Source organism: Sciurus vulgaris (assembly GCF_902686455.1).
Source record: "Sciurus vulgaris genome assembly, chromosome: 10".
NCBI classification, from domain to species: Eukaryota; Metazoa; Chordata; class Mammalia; order Rodentia; family Sciuridae; genus Sciurus; species Sciurus vulgaris.
Window position 1 is genome coordinate 47,925,636 of NC_136470.1, and position 22,764 is coordinate 47,948,399.

The 22,764-nt window shown below is 38.0% G+C and overlaps 1 long non-coding RNA gene across 1 annotated transcript; it reads right to left on the reverse strand.

The window, feature by feature from the left end:
• LOC306637789 lies at positions 1-22,518 on the reverse strand. The gene is made up of 6 exons (XR_013757263.1): positions 21,808-22,518; positions 21,567-21,739; positions 19,775-19,878; positions 16,072-19,577; positions 3,089-3,242; positions 1-918 (listed from the first exon to the last, which is right to left on the reverse strand). It is a non-coding gene; the product is annotated as an uncharacterized lncRNA (long non-coding RNA).
• Between the last annotated feature and the right edge of the window lie 246 nt (positions 22,519-22,764).

Consider the following 22,764-nt stretch of genomic DNA (forward strand, 5'->3'; position numbering starts at 1 on the left):
CTATGGATGACACATAACTAAAATATGCTACAAGTGTCTGCTGTACACAGGAAGTGTTAGGTGAGTGGTTAGGAGTCAGGGTATGGAAGGAAGAGAGGATATAATTACTCAATAGTTTTTGGAAACTATAATTATGGTCAAACCACACCAACTATTGACTACATTAAAATTAATAACATTATTTAAGATTCTTTTTCCTAATTTATGTTTGGAAATCTCAAAAAGTATAAAACTTAAAGAAAAGAGTTTTAATTCAAATTTAAAACAGCTGTATTTTTCAAATCACTTAGTGTATATTCAACTTCAAATAAAAGAACACTCAACTGGCTTTAAAATAGGAATTTATTTCTTTACGACCAAGAAGTCTGAGGAAAATGTTTATGACTTTATTAGAGTTCATCAGGAAGTAGGACTCTCCATCCACCCTTTTTGGTACATTCATTTGGGACCCTGATATTTGCAAGATGGCTCCTCCTATTCCATACATGACATATAAATAGGACTATATTTGGGCTCTAAAATACCTCAGATTTTGTAGCCTGCACTTTACTTAATATTCCACCATAAACATTTTTTCCATAATAAATCTTTGAAAATTTTAATTTAAATGGTGGCATGTATTCCTTGCCCCAAAAAGGTCTAAGTCATTCAACTTGCAATGAGCAGTATTCCTGTCATTTATGAATACCTGAGCATTTAGCACTATATACCAGAGGTTTTGCATAAATATCTCTAATCCTCAGAACAATCTTTCAAGGTGGCTATTACCATTCTTATTTTACAAATAACAAAACTGGAACTCAGAAAGGTTAAAATTTACCTGATATTCCTGCTGGTAAATTGCAGAACAGGGAATTTGAGCTCAAGGTGCACCCAATTTCTGAACCATCATTCAAAATGTTTTTTAATTCCACATCCCTTGGTGGGGGATTAAAACCCGAAGGAAAACGCAAATTCAGAAATATAGAATTGACTAAGTTTATTACTAAGCAAAACCAACCAAACAAAACATTTGAATTCTTAGAGGTATTCAGCAAGTGGCTACAAAACTATAATGCATATTCGTATCTATTCATATGGAGTTAAAGCTACAGTCCATCATTCTATTTTTAGTAAACGGCGGTTATTCAATTTGCATCAGTTACTATGCTGAGCTCACTCTGACATCCTGTTTTCTATAATTCTTAATCAGGCTTACTCTGTTCCTGCTAATTGCTCACCAGCATTTCCTACAGTTGCCCCAACAGTGAATCTAAGACATATAATCTATCAACTTCTTCTACATTCCTCAGGAAGGTTTGATCAAGTTCAGTTTCTCATGGTACTCAACTATAGAAAACTCTTAATTTGATTCTCACATAGCAAAATAAACTCCATTTAACAGTAGAAAATTCTGTGAAATACATATAAATATGTGTGTATATATAATAATATGTAGCATTATATATTCTTACATAGGTTTGGTTCATATCATCACATAGGTGACAATTGCAGTTTTTTTTTTTTTTTTTTTTTTTATTCCAAAGGTATTAAGGGAACCGGATGGTAACTATAGGTGTCAGAAGTTAAGTAGAATACATAAATTAAAAAGGGTAAGGGCTGGGGATATAGCTCAGCTGGTAGAGTGCTTGCCTTGCAAGCACAAGGCCCTGGGTTCAATCCCCAGCACCGGAAAAAAAAAAAAAAAAAAAAAAAGGGTAGAGGTTGGAGGGGATTCCTATAACCACTAATTCTAGAACAACAAATTCTAGAACAGACTAGAAAACAGCACAGAGCAAAGGTTTCTGGCCAGCTAACAGAACTACAGAACTTGTAGAGACTAAGCCAAAGTGATTATGTCACTGCATTTCACCTTCTCTGAGGACACATCCTTCTCCCCTCCCCGCCTAGGAACTGGGGCACTTGATCACAAAAATCTGGAACAGTTGCAGGCACATCAGGCCCACTCTTAGGTATTCTCCTAGTCCTTTCCAAGATGTGGTAAGAAAGCTTGTCCAAAACACTGTGTCCTGCCTCCTCTCAATGTCCAGTCCTTCCCTCGTGCTTCCCCTTCCCCTGTGTCATCCCTGCCTGTGGCACAGGTGGTTCTGGGAGAAAGGTGACAGCATAAACAGGTTCCCTCTGGAGGCAGCACAGCAGAGCCAAACAGGAAATGAGGCTGGCAGCTTTCCCCATGAGGCTGGACACATTGGAAAGAGCTGACAGTCTGGTAGATGAGACACCCGTGTCCCTGAGAGAGTTGGAAGCATTCACAGAGCCTCCTAGCTGCCTCGGATGTCCTCTGCTCTGATGCTCAGGGCTGGAGTCTGTCAGTGAACAAGAAAGCACTCCTTGGGTAATGTGTAGGATGAGACCTCACCATGGCTCTTTCTATACCCCGACATAAGCCTCTGGGAGGGACAGGGGGATTCAGAAGTTTGTTTTAGTTTGTTTTTTGTAACTATCAAGAAGGAAGTGTTCTTTTACTTTTTTTCTATTCTAGTTGAATACTATTCTTACTTCACACCTCAGACATCAGGGTTTCAAGTTTGGGGATTGAGACGGGTGAAAGATGATAAGTAAATGAGGAGATGAGACAATTAAATAGATTTATTTAATAAACTCAAACTTAGAGCATACATATTTATAACCTTTATAAAGATCTATAAATGTATGACAAGAGAGGAGAAAGACTTTGGAAAGCTACAGATCTGTTTTTCATTCTGACTTCCTCGTGTCCTAGACGAGTGACATTGCACAAGTTGGTTAATTCCTTTAAACTCTCACTCTTCTTCACTGAAATGAATGTAATGGTGCTAACATCAGAGGATCCTTAGATGAGAAAGGATGGCTATCAAGTGTAAGGCACAGAGTGCCCAAGTAGAAATACTGGTTCCCTATCCTCTCTTTAATCATTTACCATATTAATCCATAGGTCCAAGAATGTAGATTTTATTTTCCAACAAATCAACAAATGCTTTTAAGTATTAAACATTATCACTACTCTCAAAAAAAAAAAAAAAAAAAAAATCTCACCAAACCTCAACTGTTATTTTCTTGTTCCTCTGCTTCCATTTCCAGCTACTTTTAGTGGAAGGAGCTCATAAACTAATATATAACCCTGGGATTTTCCCCCACAGAAGAGGATAAGGGTCTGATGATTCCCTTTCTCTCAGCACACAACCATTGACCCCACATGGTCGTCTATGTGGCTGCCAAGACAGTTTCAGCTTCAGATGGAAAGGTAGCAATGAAGATGTGCCCTGAGAGGTAGAAGAAAAAAGAGAGAGGTTCAGTTCATCTTCAAAATAAACAGATAAGAGAATTCCAGATTTTTAAGCAAATGAACTGTGCTGGAGTACTGCGAGCATAAGATAATTATGGAAGAGGAAAAAAAGGGTAAAAAAGTCGATTCTGGAAATCAACTTTAAAATACCTTTAAACAGCACAAAAATTTAGATTGAAATTCCATTTTTATTACTAATAGATATTTGGTTTGTGCTTGTGTGAGATGCTTTATATACAGACTAGACCATGTGGTTCATAGTGCTGCACGCTAAGTTCGGGGTACCAACTCATCTAAACTTTCCCAGGATTTTCCCAACTTTAGCACTGAAATTTTCACAGCCTAGGAACTCCTTCAGCCTTTATCAACCTTAGTTGACTACCTGACTAAGTTTTAGTGACTAATAAATGTTGCATGTGTTACATATACTGGGAAGATGAGTCAGCTTTCATTTTTCGGAAGAAAGGTTGGGGAAGATGAAGGAACTATGATGAAATTTGACCTTCAGTGGGATCCACAGAGATACTATCTTTAGTTGAAATATAAACACTTAGGGTAACTATTAAAAACGCACTACTACCTCCATAGGCTCTGATTCTAGAATCTGAATTTTCTTTTTTTCCACTACCTGCAAGAGAGCATAGGAATAGCACTCAGAAAAAGAAACGATCTGGGGGAAAGATTAATGAATAGGTAGTAGGAGGAAGAGGACAAGAGGAGGAGGAAAAGGAGAGGGAAGAAGGATTAAGAGAGAGAGAGAGAGAGAGAGAGAGAGAGAGAGTGTGTGTGTGTGTGTGTGTGTGTGTGTGTGTGTGTGTGTGAGAAAGTCTTGACCTAAAGCCAGAGTTCTTGACCAAGGATAGTTCTATCCTCCAGAGGACTTTTGGCAAGGCTGGAGATAGTTTGGTTGTCCCACTGGAAGTGTGGACACTATTGGAATCTAGTAGGTAAGGGCAATGTTCAACACTGCACAAAACAGCCCTCCACAGCAAAGAATTTTCTTGGCACCAATGGTGCCAAGGTGAAGAAATCTCAACCTAAAGGAATGCATCATTAAAATGCATTAACACACCAGAAATATGTATAGGAGGATGGCTGGGGATCCATCTTTGCTGACTATCCTTAGATACACCATACATAGAGTGATACTGAGAAAAACTGATCTTCTTGCTTTGATTTCTTGTGCTTTGGGAATCTTGTTAAGGAAGTCTGGTCCTGAGTCAACATGATGAAGATTTGGGCCTACTTTTTCTTCTATTTAATGCAGGATCTCTGGTCTAATTCCTAGTTCTTTGATCCATTTTGAGTTGAGTTTGTGCAGGGTGAGAGATAGAGGTTTAATTTCATTTTACTACATATGGATTTCCAGTTTTCCCAGCACCATTTGTTGAACAAGCTATCTTTTCTCCATTGTAAGTTTTTGGCAACTTTGTCTAGTATGAAGTGACTGTATTTATGTGGGTTTGTCTCTCTGTCTTCTATTCTATACCATTGGTCTGCCTGTCAAGAACAAAAGCAATAATAGATGTTGGCATGGGTGTGGGGGAAAAGGCACACTTGTACATTGCTGGTGGGGTTGCAAATTGGTGCCACTCCGGAAAGCAGTATGGAGATTCCTCAGAAAACTTGGAATGGACCCACCTTTTGACCCAGTTATTCCACTACTCAGTTTATACCCAAAGGACTTAAAATTAGCATACTATAGTAACACAGCCACATCAATGTTTATAGCAGCTCAATTCACAATAGCTAGATTGCAGAACCAACCTAGATGCCCTTCTATAGATGAATGGATAAAAGAAACTGTTGTATATATACACAATGGAACATTATTCAGCCGTAAAGAAGAATAATATTATGGTACTTGCAGATAAATGGATGGAAATGAAGAATATCATGCTAAGTGAAATGAACCAATCCCAAAAAAACCAAAAGCTGAATGTTTTCCCTGATAAATGCATGATGATACATAATGGGAGTGGAGGGGTGGGGGGTAAGAGAAGAATGGAGGAACTTTAGATTACATTGAGGAAAATGAGAGGGAGGAGGGGGCAGGGGTATGAAAGATGGTGACATCATTACCTTATGTGTATATATGATTACATGAATGGTATGAATCTACATCATGCACAGCCATTGAAATGAAAAGTTGTCCCCCATTTGTGTACAATGAATCAAAATGTGGTCTGTAAAAATAAAATAAAATAATTAATTAATTAAAATCCTGATGTTGTGATTTGGAAATGAGGTATCCCTCAACAGCTCCTGTTAGAAGTGAAACAATTAGACTATGAAGATTGTAACCTAATCAGTGGATCCATTTGATGAATTAATAATTTGAACAAACTAGGTGGGTGGTAACTGTAGGCAGGTAGGGCATGGTTGGAGGAGGTGGATCACTTGGGGCAGGCCCTTGGGGGTTATATTTTGTCCCTGGCACCTGAATATCTCTTTCTCCTGGTCAACGTGAGTTGAGCAGCTTTCCTCCACCACAACCTTCCACCACGTTTTGTCTCTTCTTGGGCCCATGTTCTGCTAGATGCTGGATGTCCATAGACTGAAACTCTGAAACCATGAGGCCAAAATAAACTTCTACTTCTCACAATTGTTCTTGTTACGTATTTTGGTCACAGCAATGCAAAGCTGACTTAAACAACTGGAGTCTAATCTTCAGCCTGCTTGATGTGCAAACTTAGAGAACTTATTTAACCTTTCGGTGACTGTTTTTCTGCAAGAGCTTTGGAAAAATAACAGATGATATATTAAAAATACACACACACACACACACATACACACACACCAACATCCCCATTTTTTTTTTAAAAAAAAAGGGAAACCAAGGCTTGGAGAAATCAAGTTTTCCAAGGACACACAGTAAGTAAATGTTTACCCACAATGTGAACCCATTGAGCCTGCAACCCTAATGACAGAAATACATTCTGAGAAATGCATTGTTAGGTGATTTCATCATTATGTACAAATCTTAGAGTGCACTTACACAACTAGAGTGCACCTAGGCTATATGGTATAACTTATTGCTACTAGGCTATAAATCCATACATCCTGTTACTGTGCTAAATACTGTAGGCAGTTATAACACATTGGTAAGAATTTATGTGTCTAATCATATCTAAACTTAAAAGAGTCTTGGTAAAAATATGGTATAAGAGACAGAAAATGATACACCTTGTTATGGTTTTGATATGAGGTAATTTAGATATGAGATGTCCCCCAAAAGTTCAAACGTGAAATGCAGGAAAATTTAGGTTATAAGAACCTTAACCCTATCAGTGAATTAATCCCCTGAAAGGATTAATTGAGTGGTAACTGAAGGCAGGTAGGGTGTAGCTGGAGGAGGTGACTCATTGGGGGTACATATCTCTCTGCTTCCTGGTGGGATGTCTGGAGCTACTTTTCTCCACCACACCCTTCCACCATGATGTTCAGTGTCACCTTGAGCCCCAAAGAATGGAGCCTGCTGTCTATGGACTGATACCTCTGAGACCATGAGCCCTCAAATAAACTTTTCCTCCTCCAATTATTCTTATCAGGTCTTCTGGACACAGCAGTGAAAAAAGCTAACTAAAACACACCTATGTAGGGCCCTTCCAAGAATGGAGCTAGCAGGACTGGAAGGTGCTGTGGGTGAGTTGGTGAGTGGCAGTGAGCAAATGTGAAGATCTGGACACTAATGCACACTGCTATAGATTCACACACCCTATACCCCTAGGATCCACTCAATTTCCCTCTAAAGATTTTTTGTTCTTTAATTGTAAATTAACCTTAGCTTACTATACATGTTTTACTTTACAAATTTTTAATTTTTTAACTTCTTCACTCTTTGTAATAACACTTGGCTTAAATATATTATGTTATACAAAATATTGTCTTTATTATTCAATATGCTTCTACTTAAAATTTTTTAAGGTTGTTTTTATTTTACTATTTAGCCTCAAAAACCAAAACACAAACACAAACACACACATTGGCCTAGGCCTATGGGGGATCTGAATCATCAAAAACTCTGCCTTCCACCTCCACATCTCCTCTCACTGGTAGGTCTTCAGGGGCCACAACAGGCATATAGCTGTCATCGTTTATAAGAACAATGCCTTCTTCCAGAAGAGCTCCCAAAGGACCTGACCCTAAAGCTGTTTTATAGGTAATTATTTTTTTATAAGCAGGAGTACACTATAAAATAGTGGTAAGAAGTACTGTATGGTAAATACATAAGCCAGTAACATCATTTCTATAATTATCAATAGTGCAAAATTATATGTGCTGCATTTTTATCTAACTAGCAGCACAGTAGGCTTCTTTACACCAGCATACCACAAACACATGAGTAATGCATTGTGATACAGTGTTAGGATGGCTCGGAGATCACTGACAACAGGAATGTTTCAGCTCCATTATAATCTTATAGGATCACTACTATATATATATGATAGATAGTCATTGATGCAAATGTTGTTATGTGGCCTATGACACACAAAGTGCCTATTGTCATTTGTGACATACAGTTTGGGGCTCAGTGAAAGGTGGCTATTATAACTTATTTTGTTCCTATGGTCCCTGATGGTAATACCCTACCAAAGGATGTGTGTGTTATACAATTACCTTGGAAAGGACAATTATGCAGTTAGTGATCACCAAGTCAATGCGGGTTCTGTAGAAAAATTCCTGACCTACATTTCTCATGAGGATCATTTCAACAATCAATTCCATTATTTAATAATTCCTTTTCCCCTTATCTTAATAATAACCAATAAACTACAAAGGAATTTTTTTTTCTTACCAGATTTTTGTTCAGCCAACTCAGAGATCCTGATTGAGCAAATACAGAGTAGAGTCCAATAATCCATTTTTTTTTTCTTTTTTGTAGTGCTGGGGATTGAACCCAGGGCTTTGTGCATATGAGATAAGCATTCTACCAACTGAGCTATATCCCCAGCCCCACAGTATTCCATTTTAACAGATATCCCTGATGAAGTGAGGCTCTAAATTTCCTTAGTGCTCCCTACATAGTTCCACTTGGCAGAGCTCTTCTATAACTTTTAGTTCTGATTAACCACTCCTGCCACAGGCCTCAAGCACCCTGCTCTCATGGCTAACACAGCAAGAACCATGACATGTTGAAATGAGTTTATTCTTTGTCTGTCTCCCTGATGAGACAGGAATCTACTTGATGTTTAAGATCCTGTTTCTTTTTTACTTATTCTTCCTCAATTGCTTGTTTCACTGATCTTTACATAGCTGGGTTCTCCTTATCATTTAGGACCCAAGTCAAAAGTTCTCCTCCCCAGAGAAACCTTTGTTGATGATCTAATGAAGAAGCTCATCAGTCATTCTCTGCCTTGTCACCCTACTTCTGTGCATCCAGCATAAAGCACAGTGCTTAGCACAGTAGATACTTAATCAGAACCAGATTATCCAAAGACAGGTCAAATACTTTCCCAGGGCACCAGAAAAAAGAGAGAGAGAGAGAGAGAGAGAGAGAGAGAGGGAGAGAGAGAGAGAGAGAGAGAGAGAGAGAGAGAGAGAGAGAGAGAGAGAGAGAGAGAGAGAGAAAACAATTTTTGGAGAAGTTGACAAATGATTATTTTTAAACTATAGAATAAGTCATCCAAAAAAATTAGAATTTTTTTTAAAAGTAAAATTGTGCTGGCCTCACTTCCACTTAAATTTCGGACTTAGATCATATTTCTCCATAGAATTACATTTTGGGCATAGGCTATTTTACATTTTGGGACATTGGTTCTCTAAAAGTTTTAATCTGGCACTCTGCTTAGTATCTGTTTATCAATATTTTTGTTTTCTAAGATACTTTGAAAATAATTGGGTATTATTTACTCCTTTCCATTTTGAAGGTTTTAAAAACCAGGAGTACAAAAAAAAAAAAAAAAAAAAAAAGAGGAAAAAAAACATTAAACTGATTATTTTTTAAAAATCCTTCACAAATTTCAAAAGTTTATGAGGCATATTCAATTGATAAATTGAACTTTGAACACAGTCTAAAGAGTACGAGCTCTCCATTCAAAGGCCTCTCGAACACTAAAGAATCTACTCTGCAGAGGTTTAGCCTGGACAAGACCTTCACTATGGGGAAATCCACTTGATCTTACCCATGAAGCACAAGGACTAAACTATGACCTGTAAGATCAGGACCATGCCATGAATCATCCAAAGACACTGTGAGCTTGAGGATCTGAAAAGCTGGGTGACTCAAGAAACTGAAAAAGGCTCTTCTTCTGACAAAAGGGACTTGTTATCCAATCAAAGAAGAAATGGTCTGGCATAGTTTTCACTTCTTAGAGTTCAATGTGCTCTTTGGAAGGAACTTGAGTTTGTCTCATATTCATCTAGTCTTCCATTTTTTAAATACAGTAATACAAGGATAAACGTAGAAAGTACAGGTCTTCACTCTGGAAAGTCCTTCCAGATTTCTTATCATTACTAAGTTCTCGGTGTTTGGCTTTTAGTCATCTCTTGTTCCTCAATGCTTACATTTATTGAACTCTATACACCAGTGTGCCAAAAACTTTATCAAGAACCATATGGCAAGGTATTAATTTTATCTCAATTGTATAAGTGATAAGATGGAGGCACAGAGATGAGTAATTTACCTAGGCCATAAAGCGTGTAAACAGTGGGGCTAGAGTTGGATTCCACATCACTGGGTTCCAGGATCCAGGCTCAATAATATACTCCGCAGCTTCATTGTGTTATTTTTTTTTTAATGATTTTTGTTGTAGATGGATAAAATATCTTTATTTTATTTATCTATTTATATGTGGTGATGAGGATCGAACCCAGTGCCTCACACATGCTAGGCAAGTGCTCCACCATGGAGCTACAACCCCAGCCCCCATCATGTTCTTATCCTTGTCCTCAGAGTTCTCTTGGCCATCAGTCCTGCAAATAGTGAACACTTCACAAATTGTTGTTAAGTGAATGAACACTTTATAGCCATTCTCTTTTCTATAACACCATTTATCAATTTCCTCCTAGAAATGTGATGCCCCGTGTTGAAAAATAAAACATTAATTCAAGTTTATTTATTCATATTTATATGGATAGCAACAAATAATAAATTGTTTCTTGCTAAAAAGAGTTAAGGAAGTATTTTTTAAAAGTACCTGATGCATTATCTAAGCCCATGAAATTATATTTCAACTTTTGCAGCATGTAAATGCATCCTTTTAGGGAAAAGTTTAAGGCATGTAATTAATACAATGAGAGTGAGCACAGAGTTTATGTACCCTAGACAGTTTTTTCTTGCTTTTGTAGACCTGAAAATTCCTTCTCAGTGTTCTCCCCTTTGTGAGACTTTTTTTATTAACATGCATTAATTGTATATATTAATAGGGGTACAGCGTGACATTTCAACACAAGTGCACACTGATCAAATCAGGGTAATCAGCATTTCCCTCTCCTTATCATTTCTTTAAGTTTGAAACCTTTGATTTCCTTACTTCCAGACCTTCATAAAATATATAATAAGTTATTGTGAGTTAGTCATTCCTCTGTGCTGAAGAATACCAGGACTTTTTCTTTCTATGGGTATTTTGCTACCCATTTCCAACCTCCCTTTATTCCCCCTACCTTTCACCCTTCCCAGTCTCTAGCAATCTCAAGAAATTTTTGACCATAACAAAATAAATGGCATATGTTGGAAATAATGCCTCCCCAGTCCCAGATGTCTATATCCTAATCCCCAGAACCTATAAATATGCTACCCAACACTGCAAAGGGAATTTGCATATGTGATTAAATTAAGGATCTTCATATGCGTAGATGATCCTGGATTGTCTAGGTGGGACCAATGTAATCACAAAATCCTTATAAGAGGGAGGCAGGAGGAACCAATGACGTGAGGAGGTTAGCAGGGGTTGCAGTTAGGGAAAGTGATTTGAAGGTGCTGTGCTGGGTCCTTGAAGATCCAGGAGCTTTGAAGGAGCCACAAGCTGAGGAATGCAGTGGGCTCTAGAAGCTGGAAAGGCAAGGGAACCATTTGCCCCCTATGTCCTACAAAAGGAACACAGCCTTGCTGACACCTTGATGTCAGACTCTCACCTCCAAAGCTGTAAGAAATACATTTGCTTTGTTTCAAACCACTAAGTGTATGATACTTTGTTATAGCAGCTGGGGGAGAATAATATAATATAGATAGTTTTTTGGACTTGGTTATTATGTTTCTACTAGCCCTCTCCATGTTTGATACATTGAATTTTCAGACTGCAGAAACATTTGGTCTTTTTGGAATCCCTCCCTCCTCTGTCGGCTCCTCATTCTTCTTCCTCTTTCCCAGTACTGGGGATTGAACCTACAGGTGTTCTGATACTGAGCTACATCCCCAGCTCTTTTCATTTTGAGATAGGGTTTGTTCGGTTGCTTAGGGTCTCACAAAATTGCTGAGGCTAGCCTGGAAATCCTCCTGCCTCAGCCTCCTGAGTAAACGGGATTACATACATGCACCACCACTCCCACCTTGCTTTTCTTCTTTAAAGCAACTCGGTTACCATCTGTCCCTCCATGTTGTTAGCCCCATGGCTTATCATACCAACCTAGTCCCTGTTTTTGACTCACAGTGATGCTGCCTTTAAGAAATTTTCCTCCCAAGATTAAGGGTCATTCAAGGCACATTCATAAGAAATTTAAAACAAAACAAAACAAAACAGACAAAAAACTATCCACCCCCATCATTGCGACGGCCTTTTCACAAAGTCTAATATACTGCTTATTACAGATGTGATAAAAGAAATTTAATAATATTTCTAAGACATCTGTCCAGGGGAGAGAAAAACAGTTATTTCAAGTCAAATTATAAAGATTCAAACTTCTTAATATTTTTAATTCTAACCAGTGGTGATAGAAACAGGCTTTGGTCTTTAAGTTGACAGATCATTGCCATTGAAGATATGAAATACATATTTTTGTTCTATCTTCTTATCATTTTGTATTTTATAAATACCCTAGCCTTGAGCAACAGAGGACTAACAGTCTTTTAATAATCATTTTAAGTTGGTAAATTAGTAGGTTTAATCCCTTAAATCATGCTTTTTAAAGTGCTGCCTCTGGACGTGCTAAATCAGCAACACTGGGAAATGATTAAAAGCAAAGACTATCCAGCTGCACCCTAATCCTACAGAATTAGAAAACATGGGGTAGGGCCAAATCATCTGTCAGATCATATAAGAATTGATTTAAGCCTGCTGAATGTAAAGACTGAAACTCCAGTCACTATAGCTTTAAAACTTGTTTATCATGTCAGTTTATATACCAGCATCACACATGGCATGCATGTTAAAATTTTACTAAAATAAAATTTACTTGCCACAAAGCAACCACCACCACCAAATTGCTTGGAGACATATTGGGTACTATGGTCAGTGTTGGAGCCCTAAAGACCTTTCTTGTCAAGTTACTTCACATCTCGACCAGCTTAGAATACTTAGAAATTTTCTTCTGACAAACACTGATTTTTTGCATGTGTTATTTTGAGCAAAGATAAGACAATGCTGGCAAAGGAAAATCTTAAAAAAAAAAAAAAAAAAAAAAAAAAAAAACAGGGAAGGTTTATTTTTGGCATTAAGCTAATCACCAGAGCTATTTTTTCCTCCCCAAAAAAGTCATAAGTAGAAATCCTAACCTCTCAGGTGACGATTTTAGCAGGTGAGGTCTGGAGGTACTTAGGCCATCAACAGGATCCCTGCCTTTATAAAGAGGCCACAGAGCGCAGCCTGACCATCCCTTTCCCCATGTGAGGACACAGCAGGTGTCTCTGAGGAGGAAGCAGCCCTTCACCAGATGCTCAAATCTGCCAATACCTTGATCCTGGACTCCCCAACCTCCAGAACCATCAGTTCATTGTATTTTGTTAGAGTAGCCAGAATGGACTAAGTCAATTGTGCTAACCTAAAAGCATCAAGAAGGGAAAACTGTCTCACCACCGTATTGTCTGAACAAAGCACAATGCATGACCCATACAGAATTCCTACAGACATTTGTCTCTGAATGCATGTTTCTCCCACAGTGCTTCTCAAGACAGGAACTCTAATATCTAGTATTTTGTATAAAAGGTGCCTAGAATGTCACTACTCTGGACATATAGTAGTTCTCATTAGAAATGAACAAATGAAAGAAATCATGAAGAACATATCAAATTCCATTCCCGGGTAGCAAGTAGATATGGGGTGGTGCCAATGGAATTTCCACTGCACTAAGATTTTGACTGAAAAAAAAATCTTTTTTTTTTTTTTTTTTTTTTAGTGCAGAGAATTTAGATTGCACAAGCTACTTGTGTAGAAATAAAGATGAGCCAGCTGGCAAAAAGATAGAAAATTGCTTCAGACATTAACCTGAATTTGGACCAGAATCCATTTATTTCTGACTAAAACACAGTTTAAAATAATGACGAATCACATTAAGTACTATGTAACAAAATGCTAGGGAATGCTGATACATGTATAATTTCCAAGAACAATAAAGTGACTTTATATTAAACCTGTCACTGCAAGTTTGCCATACAATATTTTTCTAACTATATTTCTCATGAAATAATACCATCTGAAATCTTTCATATTCATGATTGACTTCTTGAAAGGATCCCGGACCTTGGTTCTCTAACTGGATATAGAGAGAACCAAATCTACAGCAATCTCCTTCTCATTGTTTTGTTTTAACTGGCTTTGAGAGGTAGGGACAGGGGTATATTATAAGGGAATCCTGAAGGAAAGAGTTGTCCCCTACAAAAACAAATTTGTTTAGATGTGTTGAACCAGTAAGTAATGCTTAACACCTTTCTTTATTGCTATTTTTAACTGCCTCATTAATATGTTAATGTGTATTATTTTAGGGCCCATCAGGGGAGCATGGTTAGAACTCAATTCTATTTTCCTAGGAATTCTTTGTTCTTGGAATTCAGATTAGCATCTCTCAAAAGGACACAATTTGGGAAAGGCTGCTTAATTACAAAATCAAGGGTTGAATTCTGTCTGAAAAAAAACATTTACAAAGAGAAAGGTCCACAGGACACTGCATCAGACTTCGCTTTTTTCCCACAGACTATTTCTGGGATGGGTTTTTGTTGCTGTTGTTGTTGTTTGTTTGTTTTTGTTTTGTTTTGTTTTTGGAAGGACAGTAAGAAGAGCACACTTTTACTAGGAAGAAGGAGGAGGAGGAAAAGAAGGAAGGAAAGAAGGAATGAATGAAGGAGGGAGGGAGGGAGAAAAGATTTTAATGCAATGGAAATTTTGCTGAAAATAAAGAAAAAAAACTAAAAACATAAATGTCTCACTCATTTATGAATTTCAGAAACTTGGAAGTTAAGTTACATTTTTTTATTTTCTCCTTCAGTTAAAATTTGTCTTCCTTATGTCATCAGAACCAGTCCAGGGATTTCCTAACAAAAGAATTAGATCCTTCTCTGAGTGTGTGTGCTAATGGTTTTGGTCAAGCCCAGACCTAGGTTTGAATCTGGTTCTGTTTCTGACTATTGTTGCTCTCTTTTTATTATCCCCATAATGATCTATCTTCCAAGTTTGTTACTCTTACACATGATAATGTTTGCGAAGCCCCTCTTTAGCACTCAGCAAATGTCATTTCCTTTCTGCCACACTCGACCTCTTAAGTCTGTCTAGAGTTTTTCTTCACTTGCAGCTGCCTCATTCTGACAGATGACTATTAATAAGAATTTGTACGAAATTTTTTATATACCCCCCCAACAATCCTGCTGTAAATAATTGTCCCTTTTCCATCTCAAGAAGGTAACCAAGCTTTGAAGTCCTGTTTACTGACTTCCTTGTTACAGAGTAAAAAACAAAAGTTACCGGATATTCAGAAGATAACGTGCTGTTTTTGTTTTAAAAACCTGGACTGATTAGGTCAGAAAGGGTGGAGTCAACTCTTGGACTGTGTTTAAGGGAATGAAGTTGGTGAGATGGGAGAGGAGGCTGTTCTACAGAGAAGCAGGTAAAGAAGGCTAAATTGAGAGTTGGAGGAATCAGCACAAGACTGAAAAGTACAAGTGTGAGTTGTGAGTCCCCAGAATATTATCGTGTAGAATGCAGTTCTAGGAGATTGGACCTCCAGAGGGATGACTCAGGTTAGGGTGGATACCAGGTCAAGGGAAGCATAAGGGATGAAGACATCAACAAGGATGCCTTTGAAGACTCTTTCTGGCCACCATTAAATATTAGACTATAAGCTCTAGAAGGACACAGATTTCTGTTTCCCTACCTGTGAATTATACTCCCAGTATCTAGAACAATAGTGTCATGCGAGTAATAAGCATTTGATAAACATGTATTTAATGATTGTACATGGAGTGTGTTAATGACATTAAGGATGCATGTTCTATTAAGATGGGGTAAAGAAGGTGAAGTGAGGATGCCTGTGAGGTTTCACAAGTGAAGAGTGAGAGAAAAAAGTATTGCACTAAAATGTTGGTTGAGCTGAAAGACTAGAGACTTTGGTTTGGGATTTGTTGACTCTGCTTTTTGTAAAGTACTCAGTGGGTGCTGATAAATACATGTTGAACTGCATGCTTGGCAAGCTGCTGAACACACAAGGATGAGATTTAAGAAAGTAATCAGAGCTAGAAATAGAAGACTCTCACATCCCTCTTTGGAGGTTGGTGACAGAATCCTGAGAGAAGGCAGGTACAGAATAAGTGTGGGGAAAGGGGTTTCTGATCTTTAAGGAACATGCACATTTCCTTAAGTGAAGTATAAATGAATCTATGAATCATTCTGAAGAACTAAAATTTAGGGACAACTTTCAAATATTTAGTATTGACATCTTACTGTTTTCCAGTCTGTAGATTAAAATTTCACCCGAGACTCCCAACGTACCAGGAACATTCAAAATATTCAACTTTGTAGTCCATAGCTAGCACGATCTTTTATCATTTAAACAAAAGTTTGAGCATTCAAAATCTAGGATCCATTTGACTTTGTTTAAATACATTGCTTTATTCTGTGGTAGGCACAGAGACATACAATTAAATCCTGTCTACTCACATCTTTTTCTCCAAGCAAAAACGTAATTATACATACTTCTTTTCCATTCCTTAGATAAAGACACAGATTAGCTTCAATTTATGGGATAATAACAAAGTGATAAAAATTAAAGTCATTGATATCTAATACTTTTGGATCACTACAGATAGTTTTTGGATGGTCAGTGCATCACCCTGTGGTTAACATACTCATTATAATTAGTAGTCATTGTACAAGTGAAGGATTTGAATATCACTGCCCATATGGCATAATGAGTGCAAAAATTTTAAACTTTTATAAGAAGCGACAGCAAAAACAAACAAAAGTTCTAGCAAATCAGATGACTAATTTAAATTGCTGGCAATCTTTTCCTTCTGCTTCAGATGCTCAAGACGGGTGTCTTAGTCAGTTTGGGCTGCAAAAACAAAGTATCACATACTGGGTGGCTTATGAATAATAATGCCATTGTAGTTGACTTTAAAATGGGCTCTACTCCCAAAGCGAGTTCAGGTATGAAAGTGAGCACTGAACCAGCTAGCAGAAAGATGAGTGGGGTCCTGAAGAAAGGTTTAAGAATACACATTCTACATATCCCTGGGGGAAACACATTGGTTTTAGAAACCGGAAAGGGAACAATGGGAACTGGAAATGACTTCAATTCCATTTCAGTTGAGAGCTTGACAACAATTCACAAAAGGCTAATCAGGGCTTTACAGGATTCTCATTTGATTTACTATCATTGCAAATGTTCTGAATATCACACTCCAGAATAACAGACATTCATTTTTCTCATATGAATCATTTCTTTAAAAGAAAGGGTGTGAAAAGAGGGTTTTAACACTTACTCTGGATTAAATCCCAGCTTTGACACACATTTGCTCTGCACCTTTGGACTGATTATGTAACTTCTCTGATTATTCAATTCCTATTTGGAAAATAGGATAATGGCAGTTAGCCCACAAGGTTGCTGCATGTACTAACAATATAATTCATATGAAATCACTTAGCACTTGACAGAAATATAAAAAGTGTGAGCACACATTTGAGTGAACCAATAACCCCCACCTTGCTGTTTGGCCCCACCCTCCTGCTTATCTCCAGGTGTAAAGGCAGGAAGCTGGGAGAGCTCCAGATATGCACAGGGGAATCACCAGCACCAATTTTGCAAACGATTGGTGTTTCTCAGCCTGACAAGTCACCCTCAAAAATATCCTCATCTTAACATGAGAATTCCCTGAAAGTATAGAAGTAGACGAGTTCCTTTAATTCTGAAGTAGAATATTATAGATAACCCCAAACACAGTCACTGTACAGGTTCTGATCTAATGGCACACATACCCCCTTAACAGAATCAGTTTTGTTACAACTTCTCAAAAAAAATAAATAAATAAAATAAAATCGATTCCCTTCTCAACAAGTTCAATTTGATTTTCTTAGCAACTTCATGTAAAATTACCTAAAGTGCAAAATGTTTTGAAAAACCTTTTCATTTTCATTTACAAATTCAAAAAGTACTTATGGCCAAAATCAGACTTTCGGAAATGTCTTTATAAGCACACAAAGTGAAATAGAGCAAATTCAGCTCTGTAAAACACCTAAGATGAGAGACAAGGTTGTAAATGTATTAGCATTTAACTAACACACTACGCAAATGCCCAGCAAAAAATTACCTGTAATACTTTGACAGACTGGTCCTTCATGGGAAGGGGTAGAGATGAGGAGAGAGGCTCCACAGACAGATGAGAAGATGGGATACTTCCCCCCTCCTCTGGAAGGCTGTCCCATTAGCTAGGATAGAAGTCCAGGCTTCTCACCCTTCCCATAATTGAATAACAGCTCTGAGCAAGCCACTCTGTGATGCAGCCATTTTGGAGACTGCCCCCACCTGCAGCCCTACCGTCTATAAGTCTGCCTTGGAGCTGCTCAGCAACTAGATGGGTTCTTCCTTGTGTTGACCAGGTAGCTTAGAGCCAGCTAAGAGATCTTAAGTCCTTTTCCCCCTTTCCTCTCTCCTAGGTTGCTTGTTGGCTTGAGGCCAAACTGTAAGGAGGAAAGTTAAGGAATTTTAATTAGGGTTTTGAAATTCAAACCCCAACCTTCTACATTTGAGAGCAATCACTAAATCCCTCTAAAAGGAAGTACCACTTCAAACGTCCATATATACTTTTCTCACACCTTTTAACAAAATTGGGCCTCATTAATCTTTTGACAATCTTGTTTCTAATCATTGTTTATTTTTTCTTAAATTGTGTTATTATAAAAGGACATTGAGATTTTTGCACATGCTTGTGAACTATTTGTATTAATGCTGTGAATCACTTTTTAAAGCCTGTGACATTTTAAAATGGGTTACTTTTTCATGACACCATAGCAATTCCTATTTATTCTGTGTGTTAACCTATTTTTAAAAACTTGTAGTTGTTTTCTGTCAATTGTCTTAATTATGGCTTCCACCATACAAATGATCTTGCACCATACAGATGTTCCTCATGTTCAGTTGCTTGGGATGTACTTATCTCCACTCCCATCCTCCAGCCTGTGAAAGGAGAGTAAATATCATCCCTGAGACTGAGCTAAGACCTTTGAAAACCTGCAGGGACTGCTTAGCACACAGTAACACCAATATTTATGAAGTAAAAAATAAACTTCCTCATAGAACTGAATTCCTTTTTCATGCAATGGAAATGCTGGGAGAATAATTACAATGGATATTTACATATGCAATAGCTGAGTTCCTGCTCTGGTGTTGAAGTATGAGCCTGTATGAAAGAATGAAACTGCTTTTTGTTAATATAACAGTTTTTCCACACTGTAGGCAGAGTCACAGCCCTAAGTCAGGATTTAGACTGCTTAGGCACATGTTCTTTCTTTCTTTATTTTTTTTTTAAAGATAGGACAATGGTTCTTTTATTGTTACTTCAGATGTACATTTGTTTCAGTCCTCCCAAAAGTAAGTAAAACTGGGAGATTATAAAGAAAGGGTTTTTATGCAGAAGTGCCTGATAAATATCCCAAAAAGCTTTGTCAGAGTCACAAGTTTGTTCTGAGTCAATTTGAGACCTACAAATCTTCCTAACTTCCAGCATAAGTGGACTTAATCTGTGTCTCTGTTTTGTTGTTGTTGTTTGTTTGTTTTCTAGTATGATTATTACTGCTGTTCAGACTCCTCCTCTGGAGTTCGCAATTCATCACTTCCAGCCTGGCAACTTGGTTTTAATCGAGTCTTGGAAAGGCACATGGTTCTTTAAACAATTGCTAACAGTAGATAAAACCCCAAGAGACTGGAAGACTCAGCTGGTGGGATCTTCACTCTGAGTTGGAGAAAGGATTGTATGTACAAAGAATTAGCTTAGTCAAGCTCAGTCTTGAGCCAGATATTGTTTAAAACTCAACTCAAGCACAGAGAAATGTTAAATAAAACCTGGAAAATATTATTAACTTTTAAAGGGGTGTTGTAAGAAAGTATTCTTATCACTTATGGCTATCTCTGGTTCTGTGTTTCACCCACTGTGATCTGATAGGATTGTCCTGTTGAGAGTACATCCTTATGATTAGGTCTCTCCTACAAGGAGTAGATGTTATTATCATCCATTCTGCAAGGAAAGACTGTACCTGAAACAGAACATGAGAGTTTGGAAGGTAGGCTCTGCAGGAGACTGAGGAAGAAATACTATATTTCTCAGCCTTCCTCTAGATGGTGAATCTGTAAGTGCTGAATGACCTGTCAAGGTAGTGGCTTCTACCTGTTCCTAGGTATACAGAGGCAACATCTTATGAAATACTATTTTATTTCAAAGAGATTGCATTATCCATAATAAAAAAAAAATTAGCCTAGCAAACAGGGCCAGCTCTTTATGTACACAACCTAAATATTGTGGCCTAAGATGCTTTGAAAAGTTTTGCATGTTCCAAGTGTTCTTTCCACCTACATGGCTCATCCTTCTTGCTTTACTGGAATAAATGTACAAAAAGCTTTAGTAAAATATATTTATGTGGTGAAAACAACTTTCCCAAAACAATTACCAACATCACAAAGAGAGAGCTAACAACATATAAACCCATCACACAGTTAATCCTTTGTCAGCTTCCATAGGAATTCTAAATATCTTCGTAGTAGCAACCATGTGCCTGTACAATAATATATCCTCAATTTTTAAAAATTAATTTGCATGGATCCAAAGCCTTTGCCACAGAAAGTTGTGTAGTGATGATAACCCGGAACAAAAACTGATTTTGGTCTCCAGCTCTTGCATTAAATCCCAGCTCCAATTTCTTCATTTCTATCAGGAGATTATTCTGACTTGTAGGATGAGTCTTAGAGGAACAGACAGGGCAGCTGACTCATGGTGAGCAATGACCCATAGTTCATTAATAATTCTTTGTATTATTTTAAAAGCCTACATTTCACTTCCCGAACTGACTGTTTTTGTGATAAGCATTGTGTCCCAGTATTTGAGGGAGTCAAGGAATACCATGATGGAATAAAAGGCTGAGGTAAGGAAGTAAATTCCTGGGTACCATAAATTATTAACCTTTGTAGCATGGCACTTTGCTTCTCTATCCTTGCACTCTTTAAACAGACCTGTCATGAGACTCTAATAAAACCACAGAAGCACATGCTTGCACAAAATGAAATTGTTACTAGGGGGAAAAAATTAAATACACATGTTCTTAGTCAACTTAAAACTCATTAATTTTGGAGGTCATATAGCTGGACAATATATGTATATATTGACTCTTTAACCAGCTTTGCTATAGATAACATTTCTGATGTTTGGGTATAATGCTAATGGTTGCCTACATTCCTTTTCAGGGACTTGAAGGCCACTTTTGGTAGGAACAGTCACTTCACTTGGGGCTTCAGATGTCTGATGGGTGAAGAGAATAGGATGAAAAAGTTTGGCATCTCTCTCTTCATTTCATGTCTGTCCCTTTTGCTGCCTTAGCTTTGGGCCAGATTCACCCAGCTCTGCATGTCAACATGTTGATCACCAGTTGAAGCTGGTATGTTTTCTTCTACCCCACCTTTGCTGCTTTTTTAGCAGCTACAGCAAGCAGCCCAAGCACCTACAGTCCTTCAGCCCTATCATATGGTCCGGGTGGAGCCACAAGACCAGGATCTTGCACAGGATGATGGTACCAATTGCAAGAGCAACTCAGAAGTTCCTGGGACAAGTTGACCATAACTTCCAGGCAGTCCAAGTATTATTCAAGAAAAAGCAACTTTTGAAGCACTGCCCCGTTCACTGGAAAACTACCAGACTTTAACCCACTCCCCAGCAAATCAATAAAAAGCTTACATCTTCCTTTGTTCAGGAGCAGCCTGGTCTTCCTTTGGCTGAAGTCCCAATGAAAGTTTTGCCTGTGTGCATGTTCACATTCACTTGGCTCAGTTTCCTTTCTGCCAATGAGTTAGAAGTTCTCATCTCCAGTAACATTTCCATCATTGTGTTTCAATCTTAAAGAACAAAACCTAAGACAGATAAATTGTCTCACTTCACCACTGGCAAAAAGTAAGGACACTGAAGGGAAGTCACTTACCCAAGGTCACACAGCAGGCCACTAGGTGGGTAGCATTTGAACCAGGTTGGAAGAACTGTTGTCATTACAGCACACTTCAGACATCTAAGAACAGTGGAAGGCCCCTCCCCTCAGCTCATTTGGTTGAAGAGTCTAAAAGTCTAGGAAGGCTAGAGAAAATGAGGTGAAATACAGGTTTAATTTTGAAGACCATGAACAAAGAAGGACAACGAGGAACTCAAAAGAAACTAAAAGAGCAAAGTACAATTGAAAAAAAAAAAAAAAAATAGCCAGATGAACAAATTCCCTAAACTTCTTTAACTACCCTGATGTCCCAAGAGCTATGTTTAAAGTTACAAAATCTGTGTGGTTTATGTCAAAGGCAGTTTGTAGAAAGGGCAAAGAATAGTTATCTGAGCTCTTTCAGTGTTTTGATTAGTAAAACTGGGGAAATAATAAGAGCCACCTCCAAGGACTGTTTTTATAATTAAGGAAAATACTAGAAGGGCCATGACAGGTGAAGGACTTTGTTTCAGTGTGTAATACATTGTCGGCTTTGACTATACCCATCTCCTGAGTGCAGTGACTTTACTCTCTCGGGGTCACTCAGTTGCATGTGATTACATGTCCAGTGCTCAAAAGCTGGAGCTATGAACTCAACATTTGCAAAATATCGAGTTATTTGACAAACAATGAAATTTTAAAAGCCTCCGGAGCCATCCAAGTGTGAGGCCATTATTAATATAGACTCTTCCCTAGGGAGGGCTACTTTAACAAGAAAAAAGAAGAAAACCACATCCCATGTTTGTTCTTCTGCCTGAAGTAGCAGCTCCTTCAAAAGATAAAAGCACTGACACATTTGTCCTTAAAGAGCAGAGCCTGGGAATTCCGGAGCTCTCTGAACACACCTCCGCTTCTGCTAGGGACCAAACTGCTAACCCCGCCTCGCGTCACAGTCCCGGGTGCGACAAGCCTCAC